General features: G+C 42.4%; 1 protein-coding gene and 1 long non-coding RNA gene across 5 annotated transcripts in view; one reads left to right on the top strand and one right to left on the bottom strand.

Annotated features, from left to right (window-relative positions):
• LOC310688985 (uncharacterized protein) overlaps nucleotides 1–7316 on the top strand; it is a 102450-nt gene extending 95134 nt beyond the window's left edge. Inside the window, exons 2-3 of one of the 3 annotated variants that reach the window (XR_014517259.1) lie at nucleotides 1187–1288; nucleotides 7129–7316. The gene's annotated coding sequence lies outside the window, so the exon portion shown is untranslated. Of the gene's footprint in view, nucleotides 1–1186; nucleotides 1289–6719 lie in introns of all 3 variants that reach the window. The other 2 variants (XM_083466166.1, XM_083466165.1) reach the window with 2 other exon arrangements.
• On the bottom strand, nucleotides 978–16987 carry LOC310689168. 2 transcript variants are annotated; one of them, XR_014517375.1, is made up of 3 exons: nucleotides 16431–16987; nucleotides 1285–1350; nucleotides 978–1211 (listed from the first exon to the last, which is right to left on the bottom strand). It is a non-coding gene; the product is annotated as an uncharacterized lncRNA (long non-coding RNA). The 2 variants fall into 2 exon arrangements; XR_014517374.1 differs by having other exon boundaries at nucleotides 978–1350.
• Between the last annotated feature and the right edge of the window lie 41 nt (nucleotides 16988–17028).

The following is a 17028-nucleotide window of genomic DNA, read 5'->3' as shown; positions in this document are numbered from 1 at the left end:
TACGCATGGAGGGCCAGATCCCAGGCCCTCATGCAGGAGGCCACCATTCTTCTGTCTTGGGGAGAAAGGCATCTAGAATCCCTATTGGCAGACCACATATTGTGTTCCGTCACCAGGTATCTCAAGCAGAATGGAGCCTTCGTCCACAGGTGTCCCAACAAATAGTGGACCGCTTTGGCTTCCCCAGGGTGGACCGGTTTGCAAGTTCAGAGAACTGAAAGGTGGGGCTCTTCTCCCGGTTCTTGATGAGGGGAGCGATGGGCATGGATGCCTTGACCAGCAGCCAGGGGGACTTCTATATGTCTTCCCTCCGATGGCCCTGATCCAGAGACATCTCAGGTGGGTCAGGTCCAGCCTGGAGAGATAATTGTTGTGGCTCCCTTTTGGCCAAGGAGGCCTTGATTTGCAGATCTGAGGGCCTCATCAGTAACAGACCCTTGGCACCTACCTCAAAGGAGCAGTCGGTTGTCGGGAGAGGTCCACCACCCAGACTCGGATTGGCTACAACTTCACGCTTAGCTGTTGAGAGGGAATGCCTAAGGAAGTTGGGGTTGACTGACTAGTAACCTCCACCATCCTAGCTTCCGGCAGAGTCCACTCAGCGAATCTACAAATTCACCTGGCGGGCCTTTGTCAGGTGGGCACGTAGAAATAAGATGGATCCCCTAGAAGGACAGGTACCAGACATTCTAGCTTTCCTACAGGAGGGCTTGGAACGGGCTACGACCAAATACCCTCCGCAGGCAGGTGGCAGCCTTGGGATCGGTTCTCAGATCAGCAGGAACTCCTCTGGGGTCCCTCTCCCTGGTAAGACTGTTGTTGCTGTTTTTTTAAAAAAATTATACTTGTACATCATACAAACATTGAATAAAATGAACAAAAATATTCTAATACAAAAACACAAGAAAATTCAAAAACAAAATTACAAGGATATAAACAATAACAAACTACAATCGAAAAAAGAAAAAGAAAAAAGGGACTTCCAACTAACTCCATGTGGATCTTTATTCCTCATATCACTGGTTGTCTGTAATGATTAAATTTAATTTAATCAGTAAGACGCTTTCTGAAGGGAGCAGCGCAGCTAAAACCACCCACGGTACACAGGTTCCCCTCTTGGAACCTCCACAGGGTACTGAATGCACCCAGGGCATCTCTTCAGGCAGCTGCACTCTGTCCCCCTAAGGTTTTTGAGCTGGAAGGTCCTTTTCCTGGTGGCTGCAGAAGACAGACTCAGAATTCAAAATGACCTTAACAGATTGGAGGAGTGATGTTGCTACTTACCATGGTAAGTTCCTTCTCTGTAGGGAAAATTGGGATCTATGATGATGTGGGTTTGGCTCTGCCTATCTCACCACTGGCAGAAAGCCTTAAAAAAACAAAAGAAAAAAACAACTTTGAGGATACTTCAGGGGAGAGATAAGTCGCTGTTGCTTGCAAAATCAGAGATTGTGATTCAATAGGTGGGTACTGGTTTCGTGTTTCAAATAGACAAAAATGTGGCTATGAAATCCAGGAAGTGTGGGTTCAGACACTGGATTGTGAGCGCAAGCAACAGGCAGGGATTCTTAAATGTTTCTGTGCATCAGATTTTTGTATGTGACCACCAAGAGTTGAGTTATTTTCTCCTAAAATATGTAAAGTGAGAAAGTAAAATCGGTTATTCATCATGCACATTCTGTGTGGTGCAGAATACATGATCAAGTCCTTGTTGAATCAAAGTTACGCTGCTAACAAATATAGGTTCTAGGGATAATGTTATTTACCGGAGCTTTATTCCTCCTCGCTTGGAAGTGGCTTCAGCTATCAAAGGGCTTTCAGGACTGGGAAATGCTGCCCAATAGAAATCAATCACTATTAAAATTGCAGCTGACCAGAGGTGAAATCTGCCCAGTTTTAGGCCTATCATCAGGTTACATTATATGGATGCCCTTTCTTTTATACCTTGATCTTAAAATGCATCACAGATAAGCAAATTCAACTAGAATAAAAAGGAACAACTTCATCACCTGGCAAATAGAAGGGGAAGAAATGGAGGCAGTGAGAGATTTTACTTTCTTGGGTTCCATGATCACTGCAGATGGTGACAGCAGTCATGAAATTAAAAGACACCTGCTTCTTGGGAGAAAAGCAGTGACAAACCTAGACAGCAACTTAAAAAGCAGAGACATCACCTTGTCAACAAAGGTCCGCATAGTTAAAGCTATGGTTTTCCCAGTAGTGATGTATGGAAGTGAGAGCTGGACCATAAAGAAGGCTGATCGCCAAGAATTGATGCTTTTGAATTATGGTGCTAGAGGAGACTTTTGAGGGTCCCATGGACTGCTAGAAGATCAAACCTCTCCATTCTTAAGGAAATCAGCCCTGAGTGCTCACTGGAAGGACAAATCGTGAAGCTGAGGCTCCAATACTTTGGCCACCTCATGAGAAGAGAAGACTCCCTGGAAAAGACCCTGATGTTGGGAAAGATTGAGGGCACAAGGAGAAGGGGACGACAGAGGACGAGATGGTTGGACAGCGTTCTCGAAGCTGCCAGCATGAGTTTGACCAAACTGCGGGAGGCAGTGGAAGACAGAAGTGCCTGGCGTTCTCTGGTCCATGGGGTCACGAAGAGTTGGACACGACTAAACAACTAAACGACAACATGTTAGCTACATACAAAATTGCTTAGAAATCAAGCGGAAATTGGGCTATGGGCTGTTAAAAAGTGGATAGTTTTTGATTTAATGAACATCTCTTCTGAGTAAGATTGTTGCTGGAGCTTTCTCATCAGAGCACAGAGCAGTGCATGGAAGATTAGCCTTGTTGCACTTCTGACATTCTTTCCTGCAGCCACAAGGGAGCAGATCAAATCAAGTTAGGAAGGCATGATTTGTTTATCCTGCCTTTATTCAAGGACTCTTCATGCTTACTCTCTGCCTGGATTTCTCTACCATGTAACTCTGGCTGTGTGCTACCTCTGAATTGTTTTGTTTATTCAGGTTGGTCCATCCAGTTTCATTTCTATCATGTTCTCAGGCAGAAACACTGTGCAGTTACAGGTATGAGTTTGTTGTTATGGGTATTCTATTTTTTTTAATAATATTTATTAAAAGTTTAAGAATTAAAGAAAGAAGTAAAATAAAAGAAAAGGTAAAAATAAACAATACAAATCAATACATTACAGTACACACATATATATATAAAAGCAAAAAACACGATACATCAAAACAAAAACAAAAGCAAAAACAATTAAAAGCACATCCAATATTTCCATATCTTTATTTTTCATTAACTTGTTTCATCGACCTCCTCACACCTCCCTTTTTGTGTTCTAGTTATTAATTATTTCAGCAAATCCTTTCCAACTTTCACTGTTTTCTGTCATTTAATTATCTTAATTTATTTTAACCTTATCTTACCATTAAAACCCTAAAACTTATTTATACTTAACTCCTTATAACATTTCTACTAAAGCCATATAATTTCATTCCAACATTTTTCTAACACTCATTAATTTTGCAACATTTCTCTAAATAAATCTTTTTTTAAAAAAAAAAAATTCCCAATCTTCTTCCACCGTCTCTTCTCCCTGGTCTCGGATTCTGTCAGTCCTTTCTATCAATTCCATATGGTCCATCAACCTGGTGACCTTCTGTCCGAGGCTCTTAACTCTCTTCCATGTCCCTTCTGCACATCTTCTTCATATTTATACATGCACTTTACTTTATCTTCTGCTGATCTTATTCTTAATTTCCTTCCTTTGGCACTGAGAAGTAGATCTCGGGGAAACTCCAACCTAACAATGTCTTTATTCCTTCTCGACAGGTCAACCCATTCTCCATAGTCAGAACTAAAGTCCAAAAGGTATTTCAGAGCGTGTTTCAGAGTCCCTCTAAAGCTAAAGGCCCCCACAACTCCAATCTCCCCCTGACCCAAATCCAAATCCCAAAGGCCAGAACATCCCTGCATAAGGGGATCTATCCAACTTTCCTTCTCCAATCCAAGCGGGGCTCCATCCCACCAAATCTGGCATTCTCTAGATTCGATCGTAAAAGGCAACAGCTTATGTTCATCAAATTGCATCTGTAAAGCCGGGGCTCTCTCCACTTGAATTACTTGAGGTTCAACAACAACTTTCTCCTTCGTCTTCTCCACAGCTTGTCATGTCAAAACAGATTCCTGAATCAATTCCTGAGTAGTTTCTGTGTAGGTATTCACTTTTTGTCCCAAATCAGTCATTTTTTGTCCCAAATTGTCAATTTTAGTAATCATCACATCCGTCTTCTCATGAAGCTGTTCCAATAAAGCACTTGTCTTGCAAAATGCAATCACTAAGGCTTCTTCTGTCAACATTCTTGTCCAAGGTCAATTTCTGATTCTCACAGTCTTTAATCTCTGCAGCTGGAAAAATTCCCCAACTCCACTCCTGCAACAGTTTCAGAAAGCTCCCTCTAGAGGAAACAATTTCTATTTGTATCCATCCTTTTAAGCACAGATCCAGCAACAAAGTTGGTTTCGATTTTCAGTTACTTTTTTGCTCCTTTTTAAGTGCAAAAGGAAACAATAGAAACAATATATTTTTCTTTTTTAGCTATCTGTCAACATACGTTTTATTCACAGTCAATGAACTTTCCCAAAACGTCAATCTTACTGGCAGCCCATTCCCAGGTTCAAAACGGTGCTAATTTATCTTTCTTCACTCTCTCTCCTGCAGGTATAGACGATCTAAAATTTCCCCCCTCTTCTCCTGCTTCCAAGGGGGGGTTAGTAATTTTAACCGATGGAGATTTAATCCTTTACAGAAGACTTTCCAGACTTTAGCTTGCAACGTCTTTGCTTTAATCTATTTACAAAAGAGGAAGGCGGACTTCCTGTTTGAAACCTTCCCGTTTCGATGCCAAATTAAGATGTTTAGAGATCCAATTTTCCGTTCTACTCACGGGTAGTTGTCCACAGGAAAAAGTCAGCGCTCTCCGGCAACAGCAATGCGGCTTCACTCCGTGAAAGAAGCAGTCGATTCGAAGCACTGCACCGCTCACCCCACGTCGCTCCAGATCCCCGAAACTGGGTTTCCCCGCGAGTAGGGGAGGCGCAAAAGGTGCCAGCCGAATCCCACGTCCACAGGCTTCTCCCGCCTGTGGTTTTTAATGGGTCTCCGCCTCGCCGTGGCGGTCCAGACCCTAATTTCCACGGAGCGGATTCCTCCCGATCAGAGGAAATCCGCCATTGCCGGAGGCGCTAACCCAGAAGTCCTTGTTGTTATGGGTATTCTAATGGGATGTGAAGCCTTGGGTCCATTTCCAAAGAGACTCTGTTGTAACCTGCATTTGTGATGTGGATGGTTAGCTGGTTCTAGCTAACGTGGCTTTAGGAGGCTCCGGCATCAACAACCAAATGAATGAACAGGTGCAGCAGTCACAAACACATGGATACACATGCTGCTTGGGAGATGTCTGTTCCAATTGGACTGATGTTGCTTGCACAACCCTGTCAGAAAGGCCTCGTAGACAGGTTGCCTCTAATGTCAAAGACTTATCTTTGTCCCCTTAATGTGTAACATCTATGAACAGGACGAATTTGGACAAAAAGTGGGGGAGGAGTGGCAGGTACAAGACACATTATTGAAATTTCACGTGATAGAGAGTCCCAAGTGTACTGCCATTCTTCAATAGTTTCATCATAAGGCCCACACAGTAGCAATGATCTGATACACAATGAATACATTGAAAAGTATTGCTGTATATCTGAAGTTGAGACAAACACCAGCTTAGATCAGATGGACGTTGCCTAGGAAGTATGAAGATGAGTTTGTGATCATGGTTGAGAAGGTGGCTGGACCCAAGCCTTGGTACAAGGAATAGCAACGGTAGGAAATGCAAGCTTATTTCCCCAAACAACCCGTGTAGCATGCATAAGAAGACCACCCTAAATCACAGTGGCAATTTTATACATGCTGTTGCACCCTGCCTATGGTAACTTTAAGAAACAGGAAATTAGCTACTTTGAGGTTTTAAGCATGTTTTGAAAACCAAAGACATAGTAGCTATTGGTTTCAATACTGGGCAATTATGATGGCAAAAATACTGTGCTTGGCATAAGTCTACATGCGCTTTCTGTGAGAATGTTTCTTTGTGTATCTGGATGTGTTAATGGAACTATCTCACACATATACCGTTTTTTGTTTTTGCATTTGACCATATAATTATGCATGCTGGATCCCACTTTATCTGAAACATAAGGCTACATTATCAACATAGCATTTGCAAGTTGCCAAAGAACTTGGAAAGCTTTAGAAGAGAGGGAATTTGTTCATCCTCCATAGAAAGGAAATTGCAAACCCTTCTGCAGATGAGACACATTAAAAAATTGGAGAAAATTGGCCAATGCCATTTAAATGTGTTCATAAAATAACAGCTGATAGAAAGAACCAAACTAAATTGATGACAGTACACATCATAACTAACTAACTAACTAACTAACTAATGTTATTTGGTACCTCAACAGCTAAGGGGTCAAAGAAAGGAATCAAGTTCACCTTAATGAAAAAGAGATGTAGAGCTCTTTTTGTAAACGTGTTGGCTGCCAAAAATGAGAAGAGAATCTCAATGATATATTCAGACATGAAGAATCATTTCCTGTACTTAGAAAAACAACAGCCTCATCCACATGGAATGCTCTGCTGGAGCTTACTGATGTACTGCTAAAATTTGTCTATTTACCATCATGTTACATTACAGAATATGCTATGCATCCTGTTGGGAGGTTCATCATACTGCTCTATGACCAAACAAGCACCTGTGCTGAAGAACTCTGTGAAAAGTATTCTACCAACACGAGCTGCTTTCAAAGGCTTGCTCTTCCTTCCCCAATAAGCTATAGCTGGAAGTGACTGGATAATGGACTAAATATGAGAATGATGTAAAACAAAAAACACCATCTGTTTCTTTGTTTATACATTACCTACGTTTACTTAATCCTCTTGAACTCTTAATTTAAATTACCTGCCTCCCAGTACCTCTTCCCAGTCTATCCAAATTAATAAATGGTAGATTTAAAAGTCTTTTTGTGTGTGTTAGCATGTCCCCACCCCAGCCTAGCTTTCTTTGATCCAAATGTTTAACACTGCTGGTCTCTTCTTTTAAACAGATATCATTTCTAATCAAGGACTGTGGACCTGAAGAAACTAAGTGTAAGTAGCTTCTGTTTTCTGAGTACTCTGTTTCCCTGTGCTTGTGGAGTAGCACATTATTTTGTCTCAAAAATGCCAAGCCCATACCCTCCATGTTGCAGCGGAAAACCGGGATGCCTGTCGTTTGGAGTCACGCTGTTCTGTGAATCATAATAATAATAATAATAATAATAATAATAATAATAATAATAATAATAATATCTTTATTGTCATTGCCCCCTCTCGGGGACAACGAAATTACTTGGCTGCTCCATCCACCCAGGTAGGGCACTCCACACAAAATCAAAACAACTATAAAAACACTAATTAAAACAATACAGTATAATACAGCAAGGAAGATTAGATGACTTTCAAAGTCCAGGCTTCCCATTCAGGGCCGAGATCGCTCTGGAGAAGAAGCTGTTCTTAAGATGGCTCGTTCTTGTCTTCATCGTCCTGTATCTCCGTCCCGACGGCAGGAGCTCGAAGAGACAGTGACCAGGATGCGATGGATCTTTTACTATGTCCAGTGCCTTCCTATGGCACCTTGTGGCATAAATCTGCTCTAAGGTGGAGAGTGGGCAGCCAACAATGCTCTCTGCTGCCTTAACAACTCTGCACAACCCCAACCTGTCCCGGGTAGTACAGCTTCCGTACCACACACATAGGCCATAAGTGAGCACGCTCTCAATGGCACAGTGATAGAAGGCAAGCAGCAGTTTCTGCGGAAGATGGTTTTTCCTTAGAATTCTCAAAAAGTACAGTCTCTGCTGTGCCTTCTTCACAAGCCCCCTTGTGTTGACACTCCAGGACAGATCCTCTTGTAATTCAATGCCCCAAAATCTGAACGTTGTTACCCTCTCCACACAGACCCCATCAATCAAAAGTGGCTGGACATTGCTCTTCTGTCTCCTGAAGTCCACCACAAGCTCCTTTGTCTTCCTTGTATTTATGAGCAAGTTGTTAGCTCTGCACCACTCTGTCAGCCGCTCCACCTCATCTCTATAGTCCGTTTCACCCTCCCTTTCAGAGATGAGCCCACTCACGGTTGTGTCATCTGCAAATTTGACAACCCTATTACTAGGGTGAGCAGCGACACAATCGTACGTGTAGAGAATATAAAGGAGCGGACTGAGTACGCATCCCTGTGGTGTTCCTGTGTTAGTCTTAAGCATACTAGAGGTATAAGGGCCCAACCGAACCCTCTGGGGGCGGTCTGACAAAAAGTCCAATATCCACCCACATGTGACCCACATGAGAACATGCCCCCCCCAAAAAAAACAGGATGTCCTGATTTAATTGGGACAGTTAAGGGGTATGCAAGCCAGCAAAGACTAGCCAAGATTAGATAGTGGCATGCTACTTACTGGCAGCAATGAGCAGAAAGAGGCCTGGTTTGCACCAGAACTTTCAAACTGGGCCCCTTACGTTCCTTTTGTTATTTTTCTGTGCACGTTCATCTAGAAGACCCACATAACTGAGTTAAATTACTGAACTTACATGTGTAGAATCTCAAGTTGCAAGAGAACACACCTTTTGGGGTGGTTTGCTATGGTCTGAATTCTAAAAGAAAGATTCAGCCCAACTGTCAGGCATAAACAGAGATAGCACTGGATGTGGGTACACAGGGTAATTTTACGACATGAAAATGTAATTTTGCATTGCCTTGTTACCGCATACTGTATCTTCAATAAAGGTTTGGCAGTCATTTTGCTTGAATGTGATTTTTTGTCAAACTCCCACAAGACTGGCCAGGCAGGTCTTACAGTCTCACTCTTAATCATGGCTACCCACACATTCAAATTCACATTAAAAAAAACACCCCACATTCTGTCTACCTCCAGCTTTATTTCATCCAATATATCAGTTTCCTGGTATTTGTTTTTTGTTGATTTATTTTCTGGCCTGAAACAGCACTACAGTATATGCAATTATATTCTACAACAATTCTTTGATTGTTACTTCTGGTTTGGTAGCCTAGAGGTCTTCCTTCTCTGCCTCTCCTTTTCTGTATCCAATTGTAGTCCCAGAATAAAAGGACAGACTCTTGTCAAAAGCTGTAGCCCACCAGCCATATTTGGGCGTTTGGTTCCACCTGACCATTTTGTTGCAATCCCCTTGTGACTGGGAACAACTCCCCCTCGTTACTGTGCTATGTGATGCTTTCAAATGAGCATCCTTATTCACTCTGCAGTCCCTAAGCCCTCTGACCAGGCTTTGTTTGGAGGTGTCAGGGAGGGAAGTGTTCTTTTTCTGGTCTTATATGTAGTCTGCTGTACTGCAGTTCTGTAGTCACCTGATTTATGAGAGTAGCATTTCTAAGCTGGTAATAAGTAGACCATTTATACTATTCCTGAAGTCAGGGTGAGCCTGCCTCATTAATTAGCGTTCTGAGAATGGGTTACATAAGTCATGTACAGGCAGTGATGTTGCCAGAGGGGAAGGCAGAACTACTCAGGTGCTCATGAATTCAGCAAGCCACCATCTGGTTTTGGCAGTCTAGCAGGTTGGAATCTCCTTAAAAGTGCAGCACAACTTACATTAATTGTAGCAAATCCTATGTAAAAATTGATGGGGATATCCTAGTAAATCCCTACAAGTGGGCATGCCATTCACATTCTGCTCTATTCCATGTTTCTCCTACGCTTTCCCGTCTAAGATACAAACATATACAAATGTGCTTGGAGCAGCTTGATTTTATCTCATTCCACTGCCATTTACCTGGGAGCGAACACCCTTGAACTCAATTGGACTTAAATCTGAGTAAACGCGGTTAGGAATGTTCGGCTAGACTGCAAATCATTTGGAACAGAAGTAGTGCTTCCGAGTTTAAATAAACTTTGACATAGAATCACAGAACTAGTCCAACCCCCTGCAATGCAGGTATCTCAACTAAAGCATCCATGACAGATGGCCATCCAACCTCTGCTTGGAAACCTCCAAAAAAGGAGTCTGCCACCTTCCAAGGAAGTCTGTTCCACTGTCAAACAGCTCTTACTTTCAGAAAGTTCTTCCTGATGTTTAGTCAGAATCTCATTTCTTGTAACTTGAAGCCATTGGTTTGGGTCCTAATCTCTGGAGCAGGAGAAAACAAGCTTGCTCCATACCCAACTCCCTCAACTATTCCTCAGGTTGGTTTCCAGACCCTTGATCACCTTGGTCGCCCTCCTCTGCACACATTCCAGCTTGTCAATACAGTGGTACCTCGGGTTACATACACTTCAAGTTACAGACTCCGCTAACCCAGAAATAGTACCTCGGGTTAAGAACTTTGCTTCTGGATGAGAACAGAAATCGTGCTCCAGCAGCGTGGCGGCAGCAGGAGGCCCCATTAGCTAAAGTGGTGCTTCAGGTTAAGAACAGTTTCAGGTTAAGAATGGGCCTCCGGAACGAATTAAGTATTTAACCCGAGGTACCACTGTATCCTTCTTAAATTGCAGTGCCCAGAGCTGGACACAGTACTCAGCTGTGGTCTACTATTACTTCCCTTGATCAGGACACTATATCTGGGCATAAAGTTATAATTAAAAAATGGGAACTAACAAAATTACTTGGTACAAACGACAAGGGTAAGTAATAGCGGTATGTTGGTGCACTTCTAATTAACAAATTCTGGGCAATTTAAATCCACACATGCATATTGTACCTTCCTGCTGACAAGCAGGAGCCACTTCATATAGTAAGTAATTAACAGCAAGCCTGGGAATTGATGCACTATTTCTAAACTGATTTCATCTTGCCAAATAGGCACTCACAAGAACAGCTTCTCGCAGTTGAATAATCCCTACAATAGTTGCGGCAACCAAGGCTTTGTACACATGCCAGTTTAAAGTGGATTTAAGAAAACGCACAGAGAAACGCAAGAAAACTTGGATTCAATTATCTAAGACACATGTCGAAAAAGAAACATAAAAGAATTAAATGATATAAACTTCCAACAGATTCATAGTCCTCAAAAACAGGGCCCTGTCCTCGTCACCACTACTGAGTCGTACATCTGATTCATACTCCGGATACTCCGTTTTGGCCCTATTTGATCCTTTATTCTTTATTCTTCATCCTGATTTTACATAATACGGACTCTTTTTGACTGCCATTGAGACTTGTATAAAACAATTGTTGCGCACTGGTATTTCACGTACCTTTGTACCATATCACCGCATATTTGAAACTACATTATTTCTGTACTCAAACGTTGTATCCAAATTTACTATTGCCTTAAAACTAGCGTACTTACATGTTGTATTTAAATTTACTACTAGCTTCAAACTGTTATTCTTAGCAGAATATACACGTTTTTCATCTCAACTCTTAAGTAGGAATTATTCCTTGAATTGAAACTTGTGGCCAGAGTTCTTGGTATATCCTTTAAAGTGGATTTCATGCATCACTCGTGGGTATGTTTTCGTGTTGTCCACAGAATGTTGTACTCATCCAAGTGAGATGGTAGTCCAGCAGCCCACACTTTATCAGTAAACCCCGTATTAAATACTGTAGAAACAGCTAATGAGGTAAGGGGGAAAGGGGAAATCCAACATAAAATTGCATGTTACCCAGCTGTGGACATATTGAAGTGCCTTGTGTGGGTGGGTTTTAAAAGCTTACACTGGCTGCCCGTTGGTTACCAAGCTAGATACAAAGTTCTTGTGCTAATTTGCAAACTCCGTAACCATTTGGATCCAGGATATTTTAAGGACTGCTTGATCCCTTCTGTCATTACCCAATTACCGAGATCCTTAGGGGAGTCTTTGTTGGTGGTCCTTCATGGCTCAGCTGTACAGCTCATTACTACTAGAATCCATGCATTCGTTGCTGTGCTCCCCAGCCTGTGGAACGTCCTCCCAGCTCTGATGAGACACTGGCACCATCCTTGTTGAACCTCAGGTGCATGACCAGTATTTTCTTATTCCAGCAGCCATTTTATGGTAGTGTCTGGGTTTCTGTTTGGTTTAATGACAAATTCTTACTGTATGGTTTATTTTTATATACACCAAATTGCTAATGATTAAGTGGTATATAAAGGTAAAGTAAAGGGACCCCTGACCATTAGGTCCAGTCGTGGCCAACTCTGGGATTGCGGCGCTCATCTCGCTTTATCATCTCATGTGGCCAGCATGACTAAGCCGCTTCTGGCGAACCAGAGCAGCACGTGGAAATGCTGTTTACCTTCCCACTGGAGCGGTACCTATTTATTTACTTGCACTTTTGACGTGCTTTCGAACTGCTACATTGGCAGGAGCAGGGACTGAGCAATGGGAGCTCACCCCGTCGCGGGGATTCGAACCGCTGACCTTCTGATCGGCAAGTCCTAGGCTCTGTGGTTTAACCCAGAGCGCCACCCGCATCCCAAGTGGTATATAAATGCTCCAAATAAATAAATATCAGGCGTTGACAAAAGTCTGCATCCAAATAGTTGGGTTCTGGAAACTAGAGGAAGCTGTCTGTCTGTCAAAGCGGTCAGAAGCAGATGCATAGGCAGGGGTCTAGTTTCAGAGCAGCAGTCGAGAATAGGGACATCTCTCTTATATTAATGTAAATGAAGCTGTTCGCTGAAAACTAATACAGTAATGCTCTTTTAAAGTTGGTTCAAGGCAGTGCTTTTCAAGTGATGCACTTTTCAATTTCACAGTGAGTACTGGATGTAGCTGCTGGGAAGAAAGACTTCGGATAGGAGGAGCATCTCTTAGATGCGGCAGCTGGAAGGGAAATGTAGGAAAGTCATCACTGCCAATTTGTTCAGATGCTTCTCTAGTGATCTCTGCACACTCCGGCACTTCCAGCACTTGGGTGTGGGTGCTATCACGCAGATGACCACTACTCCTCAATAACCCAGAGAGTGCCTGTGGATTCCAGACTTCTTGTGGCTCAATTTGGTTTTTCTTCTTCAGCAGCTGTGTCACCAATTCTACCAGCACTACTGCGACTACTGATCCCACATGATTCAGAGTGGTTCACAGGGTTTTTCCCATCTTCAGCATAATGTCATGACAAAATTAGCAAGAGGCTGACAGGCCAAATAGCAAAGGTTGTCAGGTCAGTTCCAGCTCAGGCCAGCAGTTCCTCACCTCTGGGTTAAAAGAATGGCTTTCAAAATGGCCTACTCAACACAATAAGTCCTAAATTCATCCTGCTTTACTAGTTTGGCATTTAGAAAGTTTTTGCCTAAGGAAGGAAGGGAATGTGAACAAACTGACAACACCTGTAGAAACTCTATTATGCAATTGCGACACTAGAGGCATATGGCTTCACCTGGTGGGGCTGGGAAAGCTGCCCACACATTAGTATTGCACAGAGAGAGTTTGTGATGCCAGTTTTCTAATCCATCCTTTCTAATCAATCCTATAAGGCAGCTAGCTTCCTCATGAGGTCATCGCCTGGGATGGTGGGCCATTAAGAACAAAAGGCAATGGGTCATTAAGAGAACAGAGGAAATGGGGTTCAGTGCCAGATGGCAAATGGGTGGGGGCCCTCTTCCAGCTCTGTAGTAGAGAAGGACAAAAGCCTGAGTTTGAAAGCAGAGTTTGTGTTATGTGAGCTAGAAGCTGAAAAAAAGCAGCAAGCAGAGCATCAGAGAGCAATGTTTGATTTCTGATTGAATCTAAGGCTGCAGCTATTAGAGAAACAAGACACTTTTAGGGTACTGATGCTGTAGGCTCAGGTTGTAAATAAACTATAATCAGAAAGACACGAGTCTCTGCTGCCCCTCAATTCCAAAAGGAAACATGGACCCTGAGTGAGTGCCTGGAATCCCTGGAAGCTGGCTCAGAAACTGGGGTAGTCAACAATATTTTAGTCCACAGGGTGCCTTACGCAAATTTACCTATTGTGTTGTTGCCACATCTATAGGTTATGTCCTGGCTCCTGTCCAAAACATGTGGATAAAGGCTCTTACTTTTAAGTAAGCAATAGATCTTTGTTCAGACAAGTAACAGCCATTTTCAGATTATAAACCAAGGCTCCCTAATTCTTCTGAATAGGACAAAAAAAAAAAAAAAAGCAAACTGGACCTGGTACATTAAGACATGAAAACAACCAAGGTATCAAACACCACTGTCATACGCTGGCATTAATTATGAGATATAAAACTAGGTGAAATGAGAGTAAGGTATTTAAAATGATTTTTTAAAAAGTTTTGACATTCCTACTTCCTAGTTAACAAATGAAGCAATGCAGATAAGAGCTTAAAAGAGAGTAGAAAATTGTCAGAAAGACAGCAAGATGAAAACTATCCATTCATTTGCACAAAAGCTACCGGTCACAAATGAAGTGATACACATTGTGGCAAAGCAATTGCTAATGGAGTCTGAGCTGGTGGTGACAGACCAAGAAGGAAACCTTGAGTTTGTGGTTAATAGCTCAACAAGGTGATGACCCAGCATGTGGCAGCTATGATAAAGACAAATTTCATGTAAGGGATCATTAGGAAAAGGATTGAAAATAAAACTGCCAGTCTCCTGCCATTCAACAAATCTATGGATTAACCATGATTGGAATATTGTGTAAAGTTCTGGTTGCCCCACTTCAAAATGGATACAGTGGTACCTCAGGTTAAGAATTTAATTCGTTCTGGAGGTCCGTTCTTAGCTGAGGTACCACTTTAGCTAATGGAGCCTCCCGCTGTCGCCACTCCCCTTCCGCACAATTTCTGTTCTCATCCTGAAGCAAAGTTCTTAACCTGAGGTACTATTTCTGGATTAGCGGAGTCTGTAACCTGAAGCGTCTGTAACCTGAGGTACCACTGTATTGTATAACTGAAAAAGGGCAACCAAAATGATCAACGGGGACAAAGTGACTTCCCTATGAGGAAAGGTTACAGCATTTGAATTTGTTTTTTTACTTCAGAGAAAAATATATAAAATTATTCATGGTGTGGAGAGTGGATAGAGAGTAGTTTTTCTCCCTCTCCACGTTAGAACCTGGGGCAATGCAATAAAGCTGAAAGTTGGAAGATTCAGGACAGACGAAAGTACAGAGTATTTCCTGCTCCTACAGGAAGTAGTGATAGCCACCAGCTTGAAAGACTTTAAAAGATTAGACAATTCACAGATGATAAAACTATCAATGGTGTTTACTTGATGGTACAGTACATCCTCCATTGTTGAAGTCAATACAGTATGTGTCAATACCAGGGCTGCAAGTGGGGATGGTGCTCGCATCCTGCTGCAGACTTCCCATTGCCATCCAGTTGGCTACTGTGAGAACAGGATGCTGGACTTACCGTAGATGGGCCTTTGGCCTGAGCCAACTGGCCTCTTAATTTTTTCAAGATAGTCTCTCCAAGTGACTGGGGTGGCATGTAATGTGTTCATTGCTACAACTGACATTCCAGACAATGATGTTGAGATAATCCTGCTTTTTCAATCATTGCTAAAGTTGAAATCCCACACAACTGGGCATTACCAAGTCCTGTAATTTCATATAGTGTGTAATGGTTAAGATAATCCTTTATAATCCTATAGGTTTATTCCTTGAGTCGCAGGATACCTCACAAATCTCCTTGTGTACATTTTCTTATGGTGAAAGCCTACCCACCATCTCTTACACTGGATAAACTGAATGTGCACCAATACAATATGAAGGTGCTGTAAGAGATGGATATCAGAAGATGATAGCTGGGTATAGAAGTTTTCCATAAAGAAATCAAGTCAAATGTGCCTATAACCAAAATATCTGCAATCAAATGCTTACTCTAAGTAGTCAATCGCCAACAATAAAAGTGTATTTAAAAGCAATTTGAAGTCCACTATAGATACAAACTGGGATAAATATATCCAATTAAAAGTGTTGCTAAAAAAGGAACAGCAAACGTAACAGAAGTTAGCTTCAAAGTGAAGCTAAGCTCCCAGTTTCTCTAGCATATGAAACGGACCTCATGACAAGAAGGTATCTGTGTATACTAATAACTTTCTCAAGAAAGAAGAGACAGTATCTTATTTATTTTATTAAATTTGTATGCTGCCCTTCATCCGAAGATCACAGGGCAGTTCACAACACACACACAAAAACAAAATGAGAACACAAAATACTTAATAAAACAAAAACAATAATCCTCTTTCCACAAACACATTTTAAAGGCCACAGAAGCTCAATCAGCCAAAGCCCTGGTTATAAAGGCTTTTGCCTGGTGCCCAAAGCTATAAAATGGGGCTTCCCCCCCTATATGCAAAAAGTTAAAAGATCCAATGCAACCTTCAGCCAAATGATTTATAGACACATGAACAAAGAGATGAAGTGAAATGTCTTGGGACATAAAGCAGATACACCATGCAGGAAAAGTCACATAGCTGGCTGCATGCCTGCAAGAAATTTGGGTGGTTCAAAAGGATTTGTCAATGCACATGAAAAGTTGCGAACATGCCCGTACAGATCTTAAACAGATACCGTGTGCCTTGCAAGGCACTTGTTGCTTGCCGATAACATCATTTCTGAAGAGATACCTCCTACTGGGGAGCATAATTTCCCCACTAGGGCACAGCCTGCTTGCACAACCATCTACGGGGGTGGGGTGGGGGAGATAATTAGTTTTATTACGAGCTACTGTCTCATTTCCTGACTTATGCCCCAAAGAGGGGAAAACACTGTGGACGACAACCACACACAAATATCTCTAAGCAGAGTGGAAGAAGAACTCAGCGGGGCAACATCTCAGCAGTAGAAAGACTGCAGGCATGAAGGTCCCACGAGCCTCTTTTCATCCAGCACGTAAAGACATTGGGATCTGCTGCCCCTGTGGATCTTGCTTCCCGATGCAGTCGCCTCACCTTTGCCTCATGGGTGGGCCGACCTTGTGCATGGACGTTGGACTCCACGCGCGAGCCGCCCGATTGCTCCCCGCCTTCAATTTACCCGCCGGGGAAAAAACCGCCCACCTGCTTACC

The sequence above is a fragment of the Podarcis liolepis genome (genome assembly GCF_965112155.1).
Source record: "Podarcis liolepis genome assembly, chromosome: 1".
Classification (NCBI taxonomy): Eukaryota; Metazoa; Chordata; class Lepidosauria; order Squamata; family Lacertidae; genus Podarcis; species Podarcis liolepis.
This window is presented reverse-complemented; position numbering and strand designations above follow the sequence as displayed.